Here is a 20,207-nt window from a genome sequence, read left to right as displayed (position 1 = left end):
GTGGTGGGGGGGGGGGGAGAATAATGTTACACAGGATAAGAAATGGTTTAACTTGCCTAAGCTTGGTTTCCCAGCTGCTAGGCTTGCATCTTAGAAATTTCTGGGTGGTCCTGCTGCTGAACACTGAAGGATCTCTTGCAGTACTCAACTGCTCAGAGACGTCTTGTTTTGATTAACTTTGCAGTGCTCGGTTGTCCTCTGGAAATTCTGGAATAAGCTTTAAAGTAGTAGCTTAATGTAGAAAGCACGTGCTGGTTTCGTTCTCAGTCAAAATAATTTTTTTACATCGTGTTTTTCCTTGTCAGCGTTAGTAGTGAATGATCAGCCGCTTATCACCTTTTAGTTTGGCCGTGGAGCCACGGAACAGAACTGTACTGTGGTAAGTTTCTTTGTCTTCAGAGTTGAAGACTTGTTTGAATAATAAAGTCTTCATCTTTTTGTCACTCAGAGAAGAATACCCATTTAATTTTTTGAAAGACTATCCCAAAAGATGAATTGCCAGGCACAGGGAGATGAATCATTGCATTTGGAAAACTAGAACTTTTTAACTTGCTATAACTTTTCTACTTTTCCCAGTGCCTCTCCTGTCCCATACAGGTATTCTTTTGTTTCTTCTTTTTAGTCAGTGCAGCTGTAAGAGTATTGCAGCAATCATTTTGGGATTGGCTTGGCTCCACCCCAGTTACAAGACAAAAAGCTTTGATTGCTTGTAGAATTGTACCGTAAGTTTTGCATAACTTTTTGAAAAGATGAAAAGATTTGTAACTTGTAGGTTTGTTAAAAAGTTGGAAGTAGGAACATGAAAAAGTTTATACAGTATATAGAATGATATCTTCTGAGCCAAACCTCCTGCTCTTCTACTGCAGCCATAATTCTGCCTGAATTTTGTTTCTGTTCTTTCCCATGGCATATACATCCAAGTACGGCAGAGTAATCCTCACCCCAGGTGCTGTTTTCATATCTTTCAAACTGCAAATGTCATGGGTGGATTTTGATCGAGTGCAACCTGATTGTTTTACCTTATTATTTACATCTTGGAGTTCTTTCAGCCACGCTGCAGTGTTTGGGCTCCAAGCAAAATGCATCCTTGAGGGTTAGGTTTGACCATGCCCCAGATGCCTACAGAGTTGTGAGCCAGGTTAAGTCAGACCACTTAAATAGTATGTTTTCCTAATCTAGCTCATCTTGAACTACATGCACTGTAAGTCACTGTCAAGTCAATGTTCCCCAAACTTGAAATAACGTCCTCAAATGAGAATCTTAAATATGTCTTTTCTACCCCTTTCTCCCCTTGAAAAAGAGGCACCAAGTGTGTTTTCATCCCTATCTTGCTGTTAAATGGCTCTAGGATTGAAGTATCTGTTTTTTCATCCAATGGAAATGCAAGTGTAAAGCTTGGTAACTTAACTTTTCTTGATATGTCTTGTTAATGTTGACACTTCAAATACCATCTTTGGCATTTGATTTAACATCTATGAAAATAACACAATTCATCTTTTAACTTTTGTTTCAGGCAAGTTTGGGCAGATATTCTTTTAATTATACTTTGTTCATACTCATTTTTCTTTGCCTTCATAATTGCCTCAAACTAACACTGTTCTAAACAAATACTGGATGCTGGAGAGCTGGGAGGTATTTTTAAGTGCTTTCGAGGCATCTGATCCTTACATCTCTTAGCAATGTGGCTTAAGCTCATTCCTTCTCCTCCCGCCTTCTTTCCTCTGCCCTGGCCCCTAGAATAAATATTTCACCTGGCTAATGCTTTAAAATAGAAGTTGTATGTCATCAATAGATTGGTATGTGACTAGTAACAGAAGATAAGACGGAGTGATCCAAAGTACCTGGAGTTTATGAATGAGTTGTGGGTCCTGAAGAAGTGAATCTTAAGAAGGGGACTGAATAAATCTGCAACTTTTTAATACTTAATGTAATAATCTAAGAAGATTGTTCAGGTGTTTATCTTCATCGGTACCAAAATCAAATGTTTTCACAAATGACATTTCTCTCTGTACTTTTGCTTCTTTACTGCTTTTGTGGTTCTACCTATGCTCACTTAAGCAACATATTTATATACTGCAGAGTTACTTAAATGTAAGCTTGTGGATAATACCTGTTTCCATTGCAGTGTGACCTGATAATATTAAAAAATGTGAGAAACGTGATCTGGCATCTGGGAAACCTGTAGGCAGTACTAACAGTAAAAGCGAAAGGAACCTGCTGCTTCAGAAAACATTATCTGGGACCAAGTTACGTTATCAATGGTAAAACAGAGGCTTATATTATGCTGACAGGTTAATTTTCCAATTCTACCACTGGCGTACCGTGGGGTTTGAGAGCATCCCTGCATGGGAAAAATACAGCAAACTTGGTCTGATTCAAGTTGAGTTGTCTCAGATGACTGGATTAAGCAAATCTGTTTCTTAGATCCATAAAAATTCAAACTGCGTATTATACCTTTGAAATTAATGATGAATCTAGTGGTGATGATGGAGTGTTGTAAGAAGTCATGCTGTGAGTTATCATGTTGCACTTGAAAAGATTGCTAGACCATATGTACTGGTGAAAGTATGGGGAACTCAATTTGTTGCAGTGACATTTATAGAGCTTAAAGTTCTTTTGCATTTTTGCTGATGGGTTAAATATCAGTGGTTATTAATAATTAACTTCTTAGTGAGGTTTGGCTCTCCTTTGTATATGCTGCTTTTGTTCTCAGTTTGACTGCATTAATTCTAGATGGAACATAAATGCCAATTCCAAATTAATGATGATTAAACTGCATTGTTCTCTGTAGCTTGATTACATGAAAAAAATCTCAGGACAGGAGAGCAAACTTGATTATTTCACGAGTACTCAGTCATGTTTTCCTGGCTATAAAATTTCATGTAGACAGAATAACTTTGGAAGCTAAGTGCCATAAACAAGAATTTACCCCAAAATGACATATTTTGAAGAGAGTTTCAATGCCTGTCACAAAAGGTGGGCATTCATTCAAAAGAAAATGATCAAAAGTTGACATTTTAGCCAGACCCAAAAAGAGGTAGTGATGAGGGTTGTCTGATGTGCATGTTTTTTCTTGTGCTTTTCTGCTCTAAAGCTCCAGGACATGATGCAGGAAGCAACAATAGGATTCTGTGCAGCAGCCCAGTGTGTGCTATATGTGAGTAAAGGACCTTTTTGTCTGCTGATGGCCAGTTATGGACAGGGAAAAGTGTCAAATGTTTATTTTAAAAAAAATTTTTTTTCAAAAAATTATCCCAACCCCAAGCAATTGGATGGTTCATTGCTGTCTGTTGCATGTCATTACTTTTTCTTTGTGCAGCCTTCATGTGGATATATATGGTCAAGGCATCTTGTGGACCTTGAAGATGGTATCTTCTCTCTTGAGACCAAACAGCTACGGTGCACCCAAGGACAGAGGCACCTATGACACTTTCAAGGACACTGTAGGACAGAGCCAGGCTGACAGCTTCTGAGAAAGGGGCTGAGAGCCTTCAAGCTGAAGAGAAGATGGGAAATGGCTTCATATAATGTGGCTGCAAGGTATAACCCAGGGATAAAGGAATGATAGGAGGCATCATCATCTTCTTCATCTTCAGTGGCTGTGTCCGCTTCACCACATTATGCCTGAGAATGTTTCCTGCCTGTTGTTAAAGGTTCGAGAGTATTTTCTCAGTTTGCTTCCAGCTTTTGCGTTTAGTTTTCTTTGGCTCCGTGGGTGTTTACAGAGCAGCAAGGAGAGGAAACGCATTTTTAGTGAGCTGTGATGGCAAGATGAAGGAAGGTTGCAGAACTTGAAACTGCTTCTTCAGTAGTGTTTTTTACCCTTATAATTACTTTAACGTGAGTGTTTCTTTATATTTGATTATAAAAAGAATAAATACTTTATTTGTTCTTTGAACTATCATTTTCCCTGTAAATTACTACTCCAGAGTCAGCCAGATCTATCTTCTTTATATACTGGTGCCTTTCATCTAGCTGAGGAAAGCAAGTGTGTGTTTTTCTCTCCTGAAAATCAAAAAAAGTAAAAATTCTTCTGCTTTTTGTAGTTACAGTTGCACCCCCTCATATTGCTGCATTTTTCTCTAGTGACACTGTTTTGAATTGTCACAGGTAATATTCCTGCATTATTTTTTCTTGATCACATTCCAGAAAGTTACTTCTCTGAAAAGACGTTATTTTTAAGTTACACAGTTGTGATGTACCAGAGTTCAACATATGCAACATTAAGATTTATCAGACACTGGTTGTTTCTGGCTTTGTAAACTGACCTCTTGATACAATTATTTAAAAAAAACCCCAAAGCTTGACCAGAGATCAGCTGTAAAAACTTGGTATTGCACAGCTTATTCCTAAATATTTACATGTTGGGTAGTGCTTAGCAGTCCTGCTGTCAGGGAAATCATTAGGAAAAGGATTTTAGTAGGATGAAGGTGGCTCCTGCCCAAAATGCTTTTTGGGAAAGGGATAGTTTTAGTGCTGTGGTATGATTTGGTCTTGTCCAATCCTTGAGCTTTTGTATCTCAGCCCTATGTACATACAGTCATACTGGGGCTGAATACAGCCCTGAGAATTCCTTTATCCATGCAGCGCTGTCTCTTTGCTCTTCCCTCGCAGTGTGCAGGTCAATTAGAGCAGGTTGCTGGCTCATGTTTCATTTGTCCCCCAGGTCTTTTTCTGCAAAACTGCTTTCCAGCCAGGCAGCCCCACCATATACCGGTGCATGGGATCATTCCTTCCTGCACCTGAGTGCAGAACTTCCATTTGTTGAACTTCAGGAGGGTACCTGTTGACCCGTTTCTCCAGCCTGTTGAGGTCCCGCTGGATGGCAGCACACCCATCTGGTGCAGCAGCCACCCTTCCCAGTTTTGTATCCTCTGCAAACTTGCTGAGGTGCGCTCTGCCCCGTCATCCAGGTCATTAATGAAGATGTTGAGCAATACTGGGCACAGTATTAACCCCTGGGTTATTCCCTGAGCAACTGCGACCCGCTTCGTGCCATGGATCACAACCCTTAGGGCCCAACAGTTTAGCCAGTTTCCAGTGCACCTCATCACTGTCCATTTACCTAGCCCATACTTGATCAGTTTGTCTGCGAGGCTGTTATGGGGGACAGTGTCTCAAGCCTTGCTAAAGACAAGATAAACAAGTTGCACTTCCCTCCCTTCATCCACTGAATTAGTCATTTCATCAAAGAAAGCTCTCAGCTTGGTCAGGTATGATTACCCTTTCCTAAATCCGTACTGATTACTGCCAATCACCTTCTTGTCCTTCATATGTTTGGAAGTGGTTTCCAGGATTATTTGCTCCATCACCTTCCCAGGGATCAAGGTAAGGCTAAGCCTGTAGTTCCCCAGATCATCCTCCTTGAAGATAGAAGTGATGCTTGCTTCCAGTCCTGAGGAACCTCCCCTGATCATCACAGCCTCTCAATGATATCAGCCAGTTCTCTCAGCACCCGTGAATGTATCCCGTCACATCCTGTGGACTTGTGTATGTCCATTTTGTTTAAATGTTCCCCAATTTGATACTCTTCCATTGAGGGTGAGCCTTCGTTGCTCCAGACCTTCCCATGGGTGGGACCGGGACTCCTGGAAGCAAGTTTTACCAGTGACGGCCAAGGTGGGGAAGGCACAGAATACCACAGCCATTTCCATGTCCTTTGTCACCAGGTCCCTTGCCCCATTCAGCAGTGAGCCCACATTTTCCCTTGTCTGCCTTTTGCTGCTGATATACATCTAGAAGCCCTTCTCGTCCTTCATGTCCCTCACCAGGTTCAACTCCAGGTGGGGATTGGTTTTCCTAAGCCCATCCATGCATGCTCGGACAGGATGGCTGCAACTGACATCTAAAACAATGTTTGTGAATCTGAAGGAAGTATGGTATGAAGTTATGGGGAACCATGCTGAAAACAAGCAAAAGGAGATGTGTTTTCACTTAGCGAGGAGTTAAGCTGAAGAACTTGCCAAAATTGTGGCTGTTTGGATGCTAAAGGTTTAGATGGCTTCAAAAGGAGACTAGGCAAGACCAGATAGTGCAGTATTGAGGATTATTAAATACACAGGAAGCACATCTGCCTCGGAAGTTCCTGAGCTGTGAACAGTTGAAGGTTGAGAGAATGCTTTGGGAAATTCTATATGCTAGTTCTACTCTTGTACACATCTCCAGGTGACCACTCTCAGCCTTTGTTAGAGACAGGACACTGGTCTTGACGTTTTTTTCCTGACACAGTAACATCTGGCTCCTTTGTGCTTGACTGAGAGTGACAGTTTGGATATCTAGGAAGCCCCTTCCAATTCTTTGTTCCTTTTTGTTTCAAAATTGAAATAATCTCATTTCCCTAGAGTCTTGCTTTTTGACTTGTGTATTTCCACCTCTACAGTAAGTGTATCTTGGCCAGTGATACAGGCAGTCATACAGTGGTGGTGTCAAGAAGCCCCAGGCCCCTTTGTGCTAAATGTTGTCCATATACATCACTCAAATATGCAGAGCTGAACTTAAATTTGGCCAGTTCAGCTTTGTCAGCTGGAAGAGGAGAGGGTGGGAGAATCGCACATCTAATTAACATACAGCCGTGCCTACTGCCTACTAGAACACTTCTCTGTAGATGTAAAACTGTTCGGGGGTGTGTGTGTGTGTGTCTGATCTAGCTTATTTCTTTGAGACACAAATGCTAAACTGCTGTGAGGGACTTGTTCTAGGAGGGAATGTTTGCTGGCATATCTAGATCTGCAAGCTCTTTAATAAAAAGGACAAAGAACAACACAAGGCTACAGCATTAGTGAAAGGGAATTTAAAAAATTATTTTTTCAGGACAATGTTCTGGTGTAAGACTTTCTGGAACTTGCATAAAGGAAAATATATGCAATTTTTATGGCTACACCTAGATTCATGCCTAAGTTGAAAGTTTTGCTGTTTGTCCCATGACCAAAAGCTATCAAGGATCCAGAAGGCAACGTCAGTGTTCACATGTGTGCTGACCTAGTGCTCCTGGACAATGCAATGAGATGTCTTTTTCCTCTGGTCACAGCCATCTTTTCCTCCGGTCTTCCATTATATGAGAACTTTGGATCTGTAAAAAGATTCCGAAGACCAACTGCAATGCAAATCAGGGTATGTAAAAATAAATAAATAAAAAGTACGGCTATTATCACGAGCCTTCAAATACGTTTTTATGTCAACTCTGAACAAAGTGATATTTGAAAAATTTTGCAGTCATCCAACCAATTCGGCACTATATTGGACATGAGCTTTGGTTCTCATTTTCCTTTTAAAAACATGCTTTTGTTATGCTTTTAGTACCTAACAAGGATGCTGAAACCTGGCTTTTTTTATAGTAACTTGAAATGAAACCCAGCACAGTCCAAGCATGGTCCCCTCGGTAAAGCTGTGAGCTGTATGTCCTGCTGCTACCCAGGGCGCCCACCAGCCACGCGGACTTCCCATCCAAGGAGAGGTCTGCTCCGCGCTGGGGCTTGTTTGAGCCGGTGCAGCCGCTGCCTTTCAGGTGTGGGGAGGGAGAGGCTGTCGGGGGACTATTGGTGGCAGATGAAAACCTGAATTCACAGCCAGGTTCTGAAGTGATCTCTTCCTGAGGTAAAGGCTTTTGTAGCTTTTTCACTTAACTTTGAGCACTCCTGCCTTTCCTCTCGCACTGTTTAGCTTTGACTTTCTTCTCCTTATCTGTCACTAGAGAGTAATTGTCCCTTTCATAAGGACCTTGCTGTAACCTTGAACAGCAGTTCCTGTGGCACCTGATGTGCGTTATGAACTATATATACTGATGAAAGAGCAAGGTACAGTCCTAATGTCTTGATGTTTTCTTTTTTAATCTGTTTCAAGGAGCCCTTTCAGATGGGACATGAAAGCTTTCCCAATTATTATAAAACTCCTTGTGAAATGCTTTTATTTGAAATATAGACTTATATTTAGAATAGTAGGGAAAAAACAGTCTTAGCGGGCTGAAGCAGCAATATCTGAGCTGTTACCAGTTGCTGTTATCTGTCCTTCCATCTGGGTCTAAACATGAAATGAGTATTTCATTATTAAATGCGTACAGAGCCTTTCATTCCGGGGGATACCCACGCACATACTTCACTGGGTTTTTTTGCAATATGTGGTATCTTGCAAGCGGAAGGTAGGCGTTTTTATGACGATACTCTGACAGGGACTGCTGCAACAGGATTACATAATGGAGAGGGAGAACTCTCCTTTCAGGACGTGGTTGAGGAGAGTCAAAGGAATAAAACTGAGGAGTTGTTCTGCAGCAGGTACCTTCTTGTGCTTGCACCCGGTGGCAGACGTGAGCTGGTTGTGGCAAGTGGATGCAACCAGAAATTAAGAATTGCTTTGTGAATGGAAGGTGAGGGCTCCAAGGCTTTCTGCATCAGCTGGACTTGTAGGAAAAGAAACGGGTGCAGAAACTGAGCTTTATTCACCTCACAGGAGGAAAGCTACAAAACTGCCAGACGTGCAGAAGAAGGAAAAGCAAAAAAAGAGTAGATGTGTTATTAAGGGTAATGAGCAATGCACATTCTCTAGCAGGATTAGGGTGGGAACAGGAACAGACTTGCCAAGCTAAGGTAAAATCCATTTTCTGAAAAATGAAGGGAGAAAAATCCTCTAATGAGGTTTGATAGGAAAAGTATTGACAAGTGTTACCAAGACTCAGGAAAAATAAGAGTTGTGTGGCCAAGCTGTGCAAGATGGCTGATGTTCACAAATCTTCAAAGATGAACTCAGCAGTGATTAACAGGAATAAAAACTTGAGCGAAAATGCTGGAGGGTGCTTGAACTTGTTAGCTCACTAGTGTCTGGGATCCTTGCTGATGGTGTTTGTACAAGCATAACCTGGGCAGATGTGAGCCCAGTGATTACTGCAAGTGCTGCCCTTCTTGTAGGATTAAGTCCAGGGTAAGAAGTCCCAGTGTGGAGCAGGGCATGTTAGCTCTGCCCCAACATTGTACTAATGGGCATGGTGGTGTTGGGTTGACGGTTGGACTCGATGATCTTAGAGGTCTTTTCCAACCTTAATGATTCTATGATTCTAATGCAGTTGTTTGCTGTTTTGATGGAGTATGGGTACAGTAAACTTTCTTCTGCCCAGAATATAACATGTAGATGCTGCTGTCCATCTCCCACAGCCTGTAGGACATATGTAAAACTTCTGGAAAGGAAGTATGTAAGCAAAGAAAACTTATGAGCTAGCTCAGAGACATAATGAAAAGCACTTTTGAAAAGTGCACCTATGTTTGTGCAAAGGCAAGACACAAAGATGCAAATAGGAGGAGATAAAATGCAATGAGAAAAGTCAGCAGACAAAAGAAACACAGGGAGATGTGTCTCAGTGCAGTGCTTTCCAAGTGGTGACTCAGAGAATGAGATTTTACAGGTATGACTAGTGCAAAGCAGCAAAAATGATTTGTGAAGTGCAGAGCAGCACTGCGTGCTCGGGGAAAGCAGCGCTGCTCCTGCAAACAGCAGTTGGCAGGGATGCAGTGATGAGCATGTGGGGACATAGAGACCTCCTCAACCTGATGTGGGAGAAAAGAAACTTGCAGCAAGCCAAGCCAAGCCAAATGAAAATGGAACGACACGTGATTGTAGTATGGTAAGGACGAAGTAAATCGTGTACAGGGTGTTTTGGAAATCAAGCGTGCTGGGATTACAGGTCACGCAGAGAAAACAGGATTACTTAACGCAAATGAAAGTAGAAACCTACCCATATTAAACTGTGGACGAATTGTTTTAATACATATCCCCAAATAAAACAAATCCAAATAATTCATAGAATGGGGAAAATAGCATCATGGATTCAGTAGTTCCTTAGGCTGAAAGTTCCTTTGGTCATCTCCCATGGGATGCAATAGCTGTACTTGGTTACCAAAAAATAAATGCAGACGGAAGGAAGTGGCATAGGAAAACCGAGATACAGCCACTGCCTTCGGAGGGCACAGAGGTGAAGGTAGCAGCAGAGAATGGGGTTTTATGCAAGTTCTCCAGGGAACTGCAGAGCTTTCCCATGAAAAGCTGCCTTGACTGGAGGCCAAAAGCTTCAACAAAGAGACTTCTGCTCCTGATACTACCTTTTTCCCCCCTCTTTTCTCTTCCCTGAAGAAAAAGAGGACTGGTGAGTGATCTAAGATTAAAGGTGCAGTGTTGCAATTTTGGGGTATTATGTCAGTTGTGAGAGATCAGACTGTGAATTACAGAGGGGGGGAAAAAAAGTAAATTCAGAGGCATTACTGGAAACCCCATTATTAGAAAACCCAGAAATAATCCTTGATAAACCCATGAACACTTGCCAAGCAAAGGAAATTCCCCAGTGCATATGAAAACTTAAGAGAAGAGGCAGCAGGCGGTGGTCTGAGCATGATAAAAAATTAAAACCATTACAAGATGGAGACCCGGGGTCATATGTCCTGCAGAGCTAAAACGCTGATCCCCAGGGAGCTGTAATGCAAGCTAAGCAGCAGCCTAGTTCTGGGGAGAGAAAAAGAGGTAGAATCTGCAACAGATCATGTCATTTTGCTGCAGGTATGCAGCGTGGGCCGGGAGAGGAGGGCCGACATGGAGGACTCCTTCGCAGGGGCAGCCGATGCCGCTGCAGCAGCAGATCATCAGCCTGAAAGGAAAATTGGGCTCTTGTGGAGTTGGGTGCTGTGTGCAAGCCAGTGTGAAGCTAGCAATACTGAAAGAGAATCACAGTCAGGAGAAGGTAAACAGATGAAATTCCGGGTTAGAGCTGTACATTTATCCCTGTGGAGGGAAGATAGAAACTAAGCACACGTAACAAATTGGGAAAGTTACAGTTTAGAGCATACACTTGCTAGGACGTTGAAAAGACTGTATCACCCTTCTGAATCAATGGGAGCAAAATGATTGCTGCGTTTGGGGATGTCTGAGGAGAAAGGAGATTGCTCAGCAAGGCAGCAAAAAGTATTCCGAGAACCCAGTTTTGCTATAGTTTCCCCAGAGCCTGAAAGACATGGTCAGAAGACTCCCCGCTCTGGAAGCGAAGTGCTCAGAGCTGAGGGAGTATGTCCTGAGCACTGCGGGGCAAATACGGTGCTTTGGTCTGGTTCCAGCCAGAAGAGTTTCTGATGACATGGTGGGGACTAAGGCTTGTGTGTGTTTGTGTGTGTATATTAAAAAAAAAAACAAACAACCAAAACCCACACCACTACCATTGGATTATCGCTATAGGCATCCCTATATGTATACTACTATTGGCTCATGCCTATATATGCATTAGTATGAGCCAATGATAGTTTTAGTCCAACATCTTTGATTTTTTTTTTTCCCCAAAATAAATACAACACAGTGAGGTGTCAGCACAGCATGTTAAAGGTGCTCACCACAACGCCTCACCAAAATGCCTGGGAGACAGGAGGGACAGAGAAACTGGAACGCTGAGCTGTGTTGGGAATTGCTTGTCTAACTTTGCACTTGGCCACGGCACAAGTTGAGCTCTGCTGCCCAACTATGTCTATTGGGCATGAGGTATTAGTCCTGATAAAGACCTTGAGAAACTGAAGGGGAGTTTGAGAAAGTACAGAAGCCAAAGGCTGAAGGTAATCTGGTGAAAACAAAATTTAGCGAGCATTTTCAGGTACCTTTCATTTCACAGAAATGGGTGACCCTTGTGTTCCCCTATAGACTCTGATTGCACATCATGAGCCATTACAGAGCAGTAGATAGAAAGGCTTGAGTGGCACTTGAGATGGATGAATGCAGCCCCTAGCAGCACAGGCGGGTGCCTTCTGATCCCAGCTTTAGGGCTGCCTGTACCCAGGCTGATAAGGCTCCTGGTGGACAGGGTACATTTGCCCAGTTGCAGCACTGAAAGGGCAGGCACTGCTGTGGTCCTCTGCTATCAGTAAAGGTACTATCACTGCTGCAAAGCAAGCTAAGCATCAATGTGCTCAAGCAGAGAAAAAACAACATGGCCTGCTAACTGTGAGAAGGCTCAGACTTAGCTAAACTGACCTTATAAGTACAGGTATACACTTTTCATTGTCAACTCGGGCTGGAATTACTGTCCAGCACTCCTTGGAGATACCATATCCTGCAGACGATGCTGTGTCTGATACCAGCGTCCTACAGCCTTCCACTCCAGGCACTGTGGTCACGGAAGGAGGACAGACACAAATGTGTCTATGGCCAAATCCAAGCTCTGCCCACCTGGGCCTGCGGCTGTACCTGCTTGCTGTCAGCAATACAAACCCTGGAAGCACCTAGAGCCTTGCCCCAGTTTGCTTCCAGTTAGGGCTGCAGCTCTGGGAAGGTTGCTTCCATAAAGTTCTTTGATATGGGGAAAATCTACCAGAAGTACTAAGCAATGGAGGGGGTGAGGGGAATAAGCCCTGAGAAGGAGAGGAAGGCAGCTGCCTTTCATCTCTGTGCTGTGCTGGCTAGATCGTGTCTAGGACCTGTGCCAGCTTGAGAGCAGTTTTCTAGGACTGTCTGAGAGGTATCGCTATCTATACCCTTACTTCCCCACTAGTAAATCTTCCCTGCAGCATTAATATAAGTTACTTGCATTTAAACCTTTTCTGTTTCTTTTATTTAGCCTGCTTTGAGTCGCCAAGTGGCTTATTACACTTTGCACTGAGCACAGAGTGGCTGTGCAAGCTGCTGAGCGAGGGGACCCCCAGCTGGTGCTTCCAGCCAGCTCAGGGATTGCAGGCACCAGCCGCAGGTGAGTTTGGGTTTGCGAAGTGGCTTTGCCAAATCCACAGTCATGTCTTGGTCGCTAGTGGACTGCCATCTGCCGAGCCGTGTGGCTGGGACGAGTCTCCAGTGAGCTGCTGTGTGGTCAAGCCCAGAGCTACATCACTTTGGTGTTTGGGGAATTTTGCCTCTAGCTTCAGTCAGCATTTACAAGTCCTGTTAAACCTGAATAACCACAATCCGGGGCTCTTGCTTCAAAAACATCAGGCAAAAACGATGGTTCCCAAAGCTTTAGTGAAGTAAATTTGTCTCCTCAGAATATTGCTTACGCACCTGGAATTTTTCTTGCTTTAAGAAATGGATGGATTTATGGATTATAGTGCTAGTGTTAGTGTCTACTCTTAATTCTTTGCACTTTCACACGCTTTCCACCACGGATACTGAAAAGCTTGTGTGAAGGGTGTATTTACACATATTTACTTCCAGGACTTTTGCAGGGAGGCTTCAGCACGCAGAGTTCCCCGTCCTCTCACACACCATCAGCCAGTGACTGCTAGGTCACATCCGCATGGAAAGTCACATTTGTTTAGCTAAAGTTAAACTTTGACATCTGTTTAATTACACTGGTGTAAAACCATTTGTGGGTGCTCTTCTGTGTGCTTTAATTGAAATCTGCGGTGCATTGGTTTTTCTTTTGGAAAGGTGAATCTGTTTAAGAGCATCCATATGGGTTTGCAATTGGTTTCAATAAATAGAATTAAAACCAGGTTTTGCTTAAATCGCTGCAAGTTTTAATGCAAACAGGGCCTTGGCGAAACTGAAAAACCCCTTGATTCTTCAGGAGTGTTTCTCTCTCCTGTGACACGTTTTTCATGTGTTCAAATGCGCTGCAAACCAGTCTGCAGGTTCTCCAGTATCCAATCTTTTCCTGAAACAAGCAACCTACTTTGAGTTTAGCAGCCTCTCCCCTGCCCCTGACTGGCTCTTGCGCTTCCAATCAGGCACAGAGGAAACATTTAAACACGCAGCCCCTCTGCTTTGCCTCCCTGGCTCTGCTCAGAGCAGGAATCAGCCATGCAACTCAGCCCAGGTAAGGCCACACTTCACGATCCCCATTGCGGCGATGTAACATTTAACAGATTTTCCCCTCGAAGTGCCTCGATTTACTCTTTGCCTCCTCACTGCACAAAGAGGGGGAGAGAGTAAAACCCTCCCGTGCCCCGGGAAGGCAGAGGCATGGTGAGAGCAACTTGCACACAGCTGCTGCTTCGCCCTGGTACAGCTGACACCAGCAGCTTTCCCCGGCTGAGGGCTGGGATGGGAGAGGCTGGTGGGTGGGATAGGAAGGCTGTCAGGGGCTGTTGAACCAGCTCAAGTCCTTGTCCCGCTTCTGCACAAGACTGGTGTCGATGCTCGGGGTGTGCAGCAGCCCTCCAGCTCACCCTCTTGTGCAACTGGACGCTGTTTTTGCCGGGCAGTGTAAATGGCAGTGTATAATGCAGCATCAGGTTTGCCACTGATGAACAGAACTGTCGCAGAAAATCCAGGAGGGCATGTACCTCCTAAAAACCTTCTCTCTACCTTTTTCATGTGCTGTTAAATTACTCTTTTGCCTGAGTGTAATTTTCTGGCTGTTCCCCGTGCCCATGAATTACCCAACATGGCATGCTGGATCCTTAGCTGCAGGACAGTTTTTCCAGTTGTTTGTTTTGAAAGCTCTTAAGAGCAATATACTATCAGCTGAGGTTTCTAATTAACTCTGAATAGCTAGTCTGCTGCCACTCAAGAATAATTCTCATTAGCATCTCAGCTAACAAGCTTCAGTGTTTGCCCTCCTAATTAGCTTCTAGTTAAAAGTCTTTCCCTATCCTAAGATGTGCTGTTGTTAATTGCAGTTCCAATTGCTTTTACAGCAAACTCCTGAGAGACTGCTAAAACTGCTGGTTTATATAGCCTGATAGAGATCAATATCTGGGATACTTACAACTGTGGGTTCTTTATTCTCCTGAAGTGTGTGTCTATACGGCATGTTTATGTAAAGAGGAGGGGGGGCAGAGCTGCAGCTTTTAAAATAAATGAGGAAATATTTTCCCTTTTAGACAGGTGGTACGATCTTGAAGTGAGTCTGCTCTTTAAGCAGACAAAGTACAACTTTCACAGCCAATGCTGCATGAACTGCTTTGCAGGTTGGTTTGTTTTTTCATGCAGCTGTCCATACAACGGCTGATTTTTCTATGCCCACAGATTTCCAAGCGTTCAAGAATGCCCTGCAAAGTGCCCTATTGATGCTGAGTTTAAAAAGCAAGTGTGTTTGTCTGTTGCCCAGACAGAGCCTGTGTCAGGTTAGCTATTCCTTCTAGGCTGCTAGCTCAGGATGGTATTTCTGTGGAATGCTCTTAGCACAGTTTAATGTATGCCTGTGAGTTGGATTAACCCCTTAGTCCCTACAGCTTGGAAGTACTTATAGCATGTTTAGTATTAGTGGGCTCAAACAGCTGTGGCTGTGTATAACAGGCTAATTGATTCAGCGCAGCAGGGCGTGTAGTTGTACGAGTTTCCACTAGAGCAGAATGAAGCATGCAGATGGAGAAACGTAAGTCTTACAAGTTTCACAAAATACCTTAAGTTGTCAAGTGCTCATCCCATGGAAGTAAATCCGTTCTGTGCAGATTTTCAAATCACACATTCAATTCTCAAAGAAGGGAAGAATATTGCTCAGCTTGTGAAGCTTTACTAGTGGACTTTTCACTCCAGACATGCCCAGAGTCGCCCTGTTACCACTTTCTAAACTGAAAGCCACTTTTTGCTGAGGGCTCTGAAATAGGTTTAATCAATCAGATCCCATGCATCCTACTGCTCTGGGTAGGCTAAAAAGAGGGCAGCACTGAAACAGAATACTGAATTTTATCGTAGGATGCCTGGATCCCTCTACCTTGATAACTGCTTCCTGCTTCTCTTTTTCTAAATTGAGGGGTAAGGTCTTGATGTTACCAATACAAACGAACTTAGAAGATAAAGATGTGTCTTTTTTAGTTGTCTTAGGAAAACTACTATAATCCTACAACGCATTATCATGTTACGACCGAAGGCTCTGGTTCTAGAGGACCCATGCACCCAAGTGGAATCCCCTTAAAGCAACATACAGACGTAGGGAGGTGCCCAGTCAGGTCCAATTGTAGTATCAGGCTCTTAGAAAGGGGGAAATTCTGGTAATGAATACGCTTTGGTTCATAACCCGTTGAAAAATGGAATTTAAATATGGCCTGCTCACACTAATAGCAATAGATCTAATTAGTCATAGATCTTTCAAACCCGATTGCTTTAGAAAAACACGTAAGCACTTAGATGGACCTAAGGTAACTGGGCAAGTTGAAAGGGTGGGAGTATGTTTACACAATGTTGCATATATGTCTGGTTTTGTTCATATAAGATTTAATCTTTTGGTCATAAATTATTCATTAGCATTTTTTAGCTGTTAAAAAAAAAAATTCGGAATTTAGAACATAGCCCTTGATGAGAAGCTGATTTTCTTGATTTGACTACCTATATCCAATTAATGTGTTGGAAAATAGGAGTAACGATGGCGAGCAAATCTCAGTGTTTGAATCTATTTCAGTTACATATCAGACGCATATATAAATGAACTATTTAACCTCTTTTATCTGCAAAACTGAATTCCAAATCGCAAATATGCTATTTACTGTGCTGTACTTTAGTTACAGATGGCAGCATAAAGTGAAGCACACTCAAATGATAAAACTTTTTTAGAAGCTTTAAAGTAAAACTTGAGTTCAGGTTTAGGGAAAGGAAAAAAAAAAAGACTTCAAGTGAAGGATCTGTAGTGTATTAAATACAGGTTAAGGCAGGGAATTAATCAAAGGTAGCAGAGAGAAAAACTCAGAACAAAGGGTTCTTATGGTAAAACAGAGAAAGACACAAAGCACTTAAGTGAAAGTCCAGCTACTGAGGGACTTTGCCCTCAGGGGAAAAGGGGAAAAAAAAAAACCCAAACCAACAAACCCCAGAATAACCTTTTCAGATCAAAACCATGCAGATGCTACCAACACATTAGTGTGAGCCATCAGACATGAATTTGCATGTCCTGCAACACAAGGGAGGTGTTGATTATTTCATCCATTTGCGATAATATATTTCCGTTGTCTTAGAAGGTCCAATTTGTGAGGACTTCAGTGCTCTTAGTGTTTGGGGGGAAAACCTCCAAATACCAGAGCTTGGGCTGTAACAATTATGCTGCCCTTGCAAATTGTTGAATAGATAAAACTAAGTATGGAGGGCTTCTCATGATCTCTGTCCTCTTCAACATAGTTTGCCCTAAGTATTTTTGCCATCAAACCAGTTTATATAGTGCTGGCTTATTGCCAAATTTGTCACATAAAGTATTTTTCTTGATGTGACTGTAAGCTAGATTGGTGTCATGATCTTTTTGTTAAAGCAAGCAATAAATTATATTCTGGGATAGAAAAACGGTGATAAAGTACCATCTACGCTGACAGCGTAGAAAGAATAATGTTGAAATAACTCATAAACATACTGATTGAGTAGGTTCTTCTATAGATCAGGTAGAGCCTTGACTCCATCTGGGTCAGTAAATGTTCATGAGTTTTTTCTGAATCTGAAAATGGAGAGGGTCTCATAACCCTAATTCTTTCTTCTGATAAGACTATGATCCAGGCCATTTCTTACAGCAGAACAGCCTTTCTGCATAGATCGTTAGAGAGGGCATCCCCTTAATTATTTATACTACACATACCAGGTGTGCCGATTATGAAATTTCCCTTGAGGGTCCAGAAGGAAATGAAATCCTAATAAATGCATGAGATAGTGGAATAATGCTAGAATCTCCTGGATGAAAATCAGTCATCTGTGTCAGTGATCCTCCTTACAGTGGTTTTTAGAAAACATTACAGAAGCTAATCTTCTTAGACTTGTCATCCAAACTATCCTGGAGGTGTGAAGAAACTGCCCTTCCGGGGAACTTCAGTGCTCTGTGGGAAACAAAGAAAGAATAAGGCTAGAATAAGGCTACATTTCTTATCTCAGAAAGATGTGGAGGTGGCAGTGTTGATATTGGTGTTGACTGTGTTTGTAATTAGTATTATTGCACAGTGATGATTGAAACATGGTCCTGAAACCATCTGGAAAATTCTCCTTATCAAAATGCTGGCTGAGAAAATCAGGACTCTGTTTTGGAAATATGGGCTGCTCTTGTCTTGGCAAATGGAGCAATTTCATCTGGAGGAGACACTTGTATTTGTTTGAAGATGCTTGTTATCAAGAGAGTGTTCAGTGAAGTACAAGGGAAGAAAGGGCCTTTCTCTGCAGAAATAAATGGAGAAATACCAGTTACACTAAACATAGGATCAGAAAGGAAGGAGAAAGATCTTGATGTGAGAGACAACAGGGAAAGCAATTTATGGATGTGAAACAACTTAATATAATAGGAAAAAGACAACACTGGTTTTAACCCAGAGCAACGTGCAATGACCAGGACAAACTCAGTTTTCTTGTCCATGTGCAAACAAAAAAAAAATCTCAGTGAGGTGGAATGAATAAATATAAGAATGATTCTTACAGTTTTGTCATTCAAAGGAACAGCTAGAAGAGCGAGATACTTGCAGACAACATGCAGCCAGTGAGAAGACATTATAATGAGCTCAAGGAAGTGCGTATCTCTCTTCTGTCAAAAGGCTTGAGCAGAAGTCTCTGAAAAGCTGGTATTGTTCAGTGGAAGAGCAGAGAGATGTTAGAAGTCAAAAGACATCTTTCAGAAAGTGGAGGTCATGTTTGAACAGAGAAAATAGAAAAGAGCATGCATTCAAGTTAAATAGGGCAAGTTAAACAAGGCAGGTAAAATCAATTTTGAGGAACAACTTGCTAAACTCACAGAAACAATGAGAAAACCCCTTCAAACACATGAAGAGTAGGAAGCCTGTCCATCAGCAGGCTTGATAGGTGATTGCAGTGTAATAAGAACACTCAAAGTACATAGGGCTGTTACAGAAAGGCTAAATAAAATCTTTGCTGTTCATTATAAAGGATGTCGGGGAGCTTTCTCTTCTGGAGCATTTTGGTGTCTGAAAGAGTGTAAAGAGCTGTTTTAAATTGAAGTGTCAGCAGAACAGGTTTAGAACGATTGGATAAAATGCATACTACTATTGATAAAAATAGGTGGTAGCCATGGTGGCCACCCAAGAGTCCCAAATGTGGAGTTGTCAAATTAATGGTTTTGTTTGAGATGAATTAAATAACTGCTGTGGCAAGTGAAGGTGGCAAATGTAATTGATGTTTAACGGGCTATGTACACCTAGCCTTCCTTGGGCAAATTTATGGAAGCTAAAATGAAGACTTGAATTCAAAAAGGAAATACGATATATTGGGTAAATGTCAAAATGGATTTTGTAGAAGAAGCTGTCACAAGTCTGTGTGCTTTGAAGCCTAGCAGCCCATGGGTGATTCAGTTGATAAGGTATAGCTGGTCTTCCAAGGTCCCTTACTAATGGTCATCAAACCCCCTAAATTCTCAAGAAATAAAAGGGAAAGTGCTCCTGTAGTTTTTGAACTGGTTATGGCTCTAATTAGTTAAACGTAATAATACAGAGGGTAGGAACTGAATCATCAGTTTACCTATTGCAGGAAAGCCACCAGGCTACAGGAGTCTCTGTTGGTATCTCAACTGTTAAATTATCTACTAATGTTTTAGGAAAAAAGGAGAGCTGACAAACTTTATAAGAACTTTTCAAGGTAGTCAAAATTAAAACTGGCTGTGAAGATTCTTCTCCATTTTCTCACCCAATCTAGACAACTTCAAAGTAATGCATAAAGGAAAAGAACCGTACCTATGCATCCACAGCGATGTAACCATTCAGGAAAAATATCTTGGTGTCATTTTGAATAGTTCTTGGAAAATATCAGCTCAATCCTTAGTAGTGGTCCAGAAGATAAACAGGATGTTAAAGACTTTACAGACAACTTAAAATAAAAAAATAAATAAATTTAGATTTGTGTGTAAACCCACAATATGCCCAAGTGTTGCACAGTGTGGTAACTGTGTCTTGAATACAGTAGAAGTAGAAATGGTACACGGAAAAGCTGCCATAATGATAATACATACAGAATGTTTTCTGTGCCAAGAGAACTTAAACATAGACTTGGAAAGGACCCCTGGGGTCACCATGTTCAGTCTTCTACTGCTGCTGGCACCATGGCATACAGCTTTTTCATGTATTTCTCAAATGCTGCCAGAGAATTGTCTGGTCTCTGATTTGAATGCATTAAGCTTGTCCAGCTCTGCTTACACTGCAGTAGACAGCTGTCCTGCTCCTGTTCATTCCACCTTTTCCTCCCTGTTCAGCAGTGTCATTCATGCTGAAAACTGAACTAGATTCTAAAACTAAAACTGGTAAGACTGCACTGTGTATTGCCATGTGGTATAATTAATTTTTGGATATTTAATTAAATAATGAGATCGTGCAAGCAGGATTGTCCAGCATTGCTCTCCAAATGACAAAAGCAATGTT

This window comes from Aptenodytes forsteri, unplaced genomic scaffold (genome assembly GCF_000699145.1).
Source record: "Aptenodytes forsteri isolate BGI_AS27 unplaced genomic scaffold, ASM69914v1 Scaffold88, whole genome shotgun sequence".
Taxonomy (NCBI): Eukaryota; Metazoa; Chordata; class Aves; order Sphenisciformes; family Spheniscidae; genus Aptenodytes; species Aptenodytes forsteri.
The sequence above is the reverse complement of the archived record's forward strand: the minus strand, read 5'-3'. Positions refer to the sequence as shown.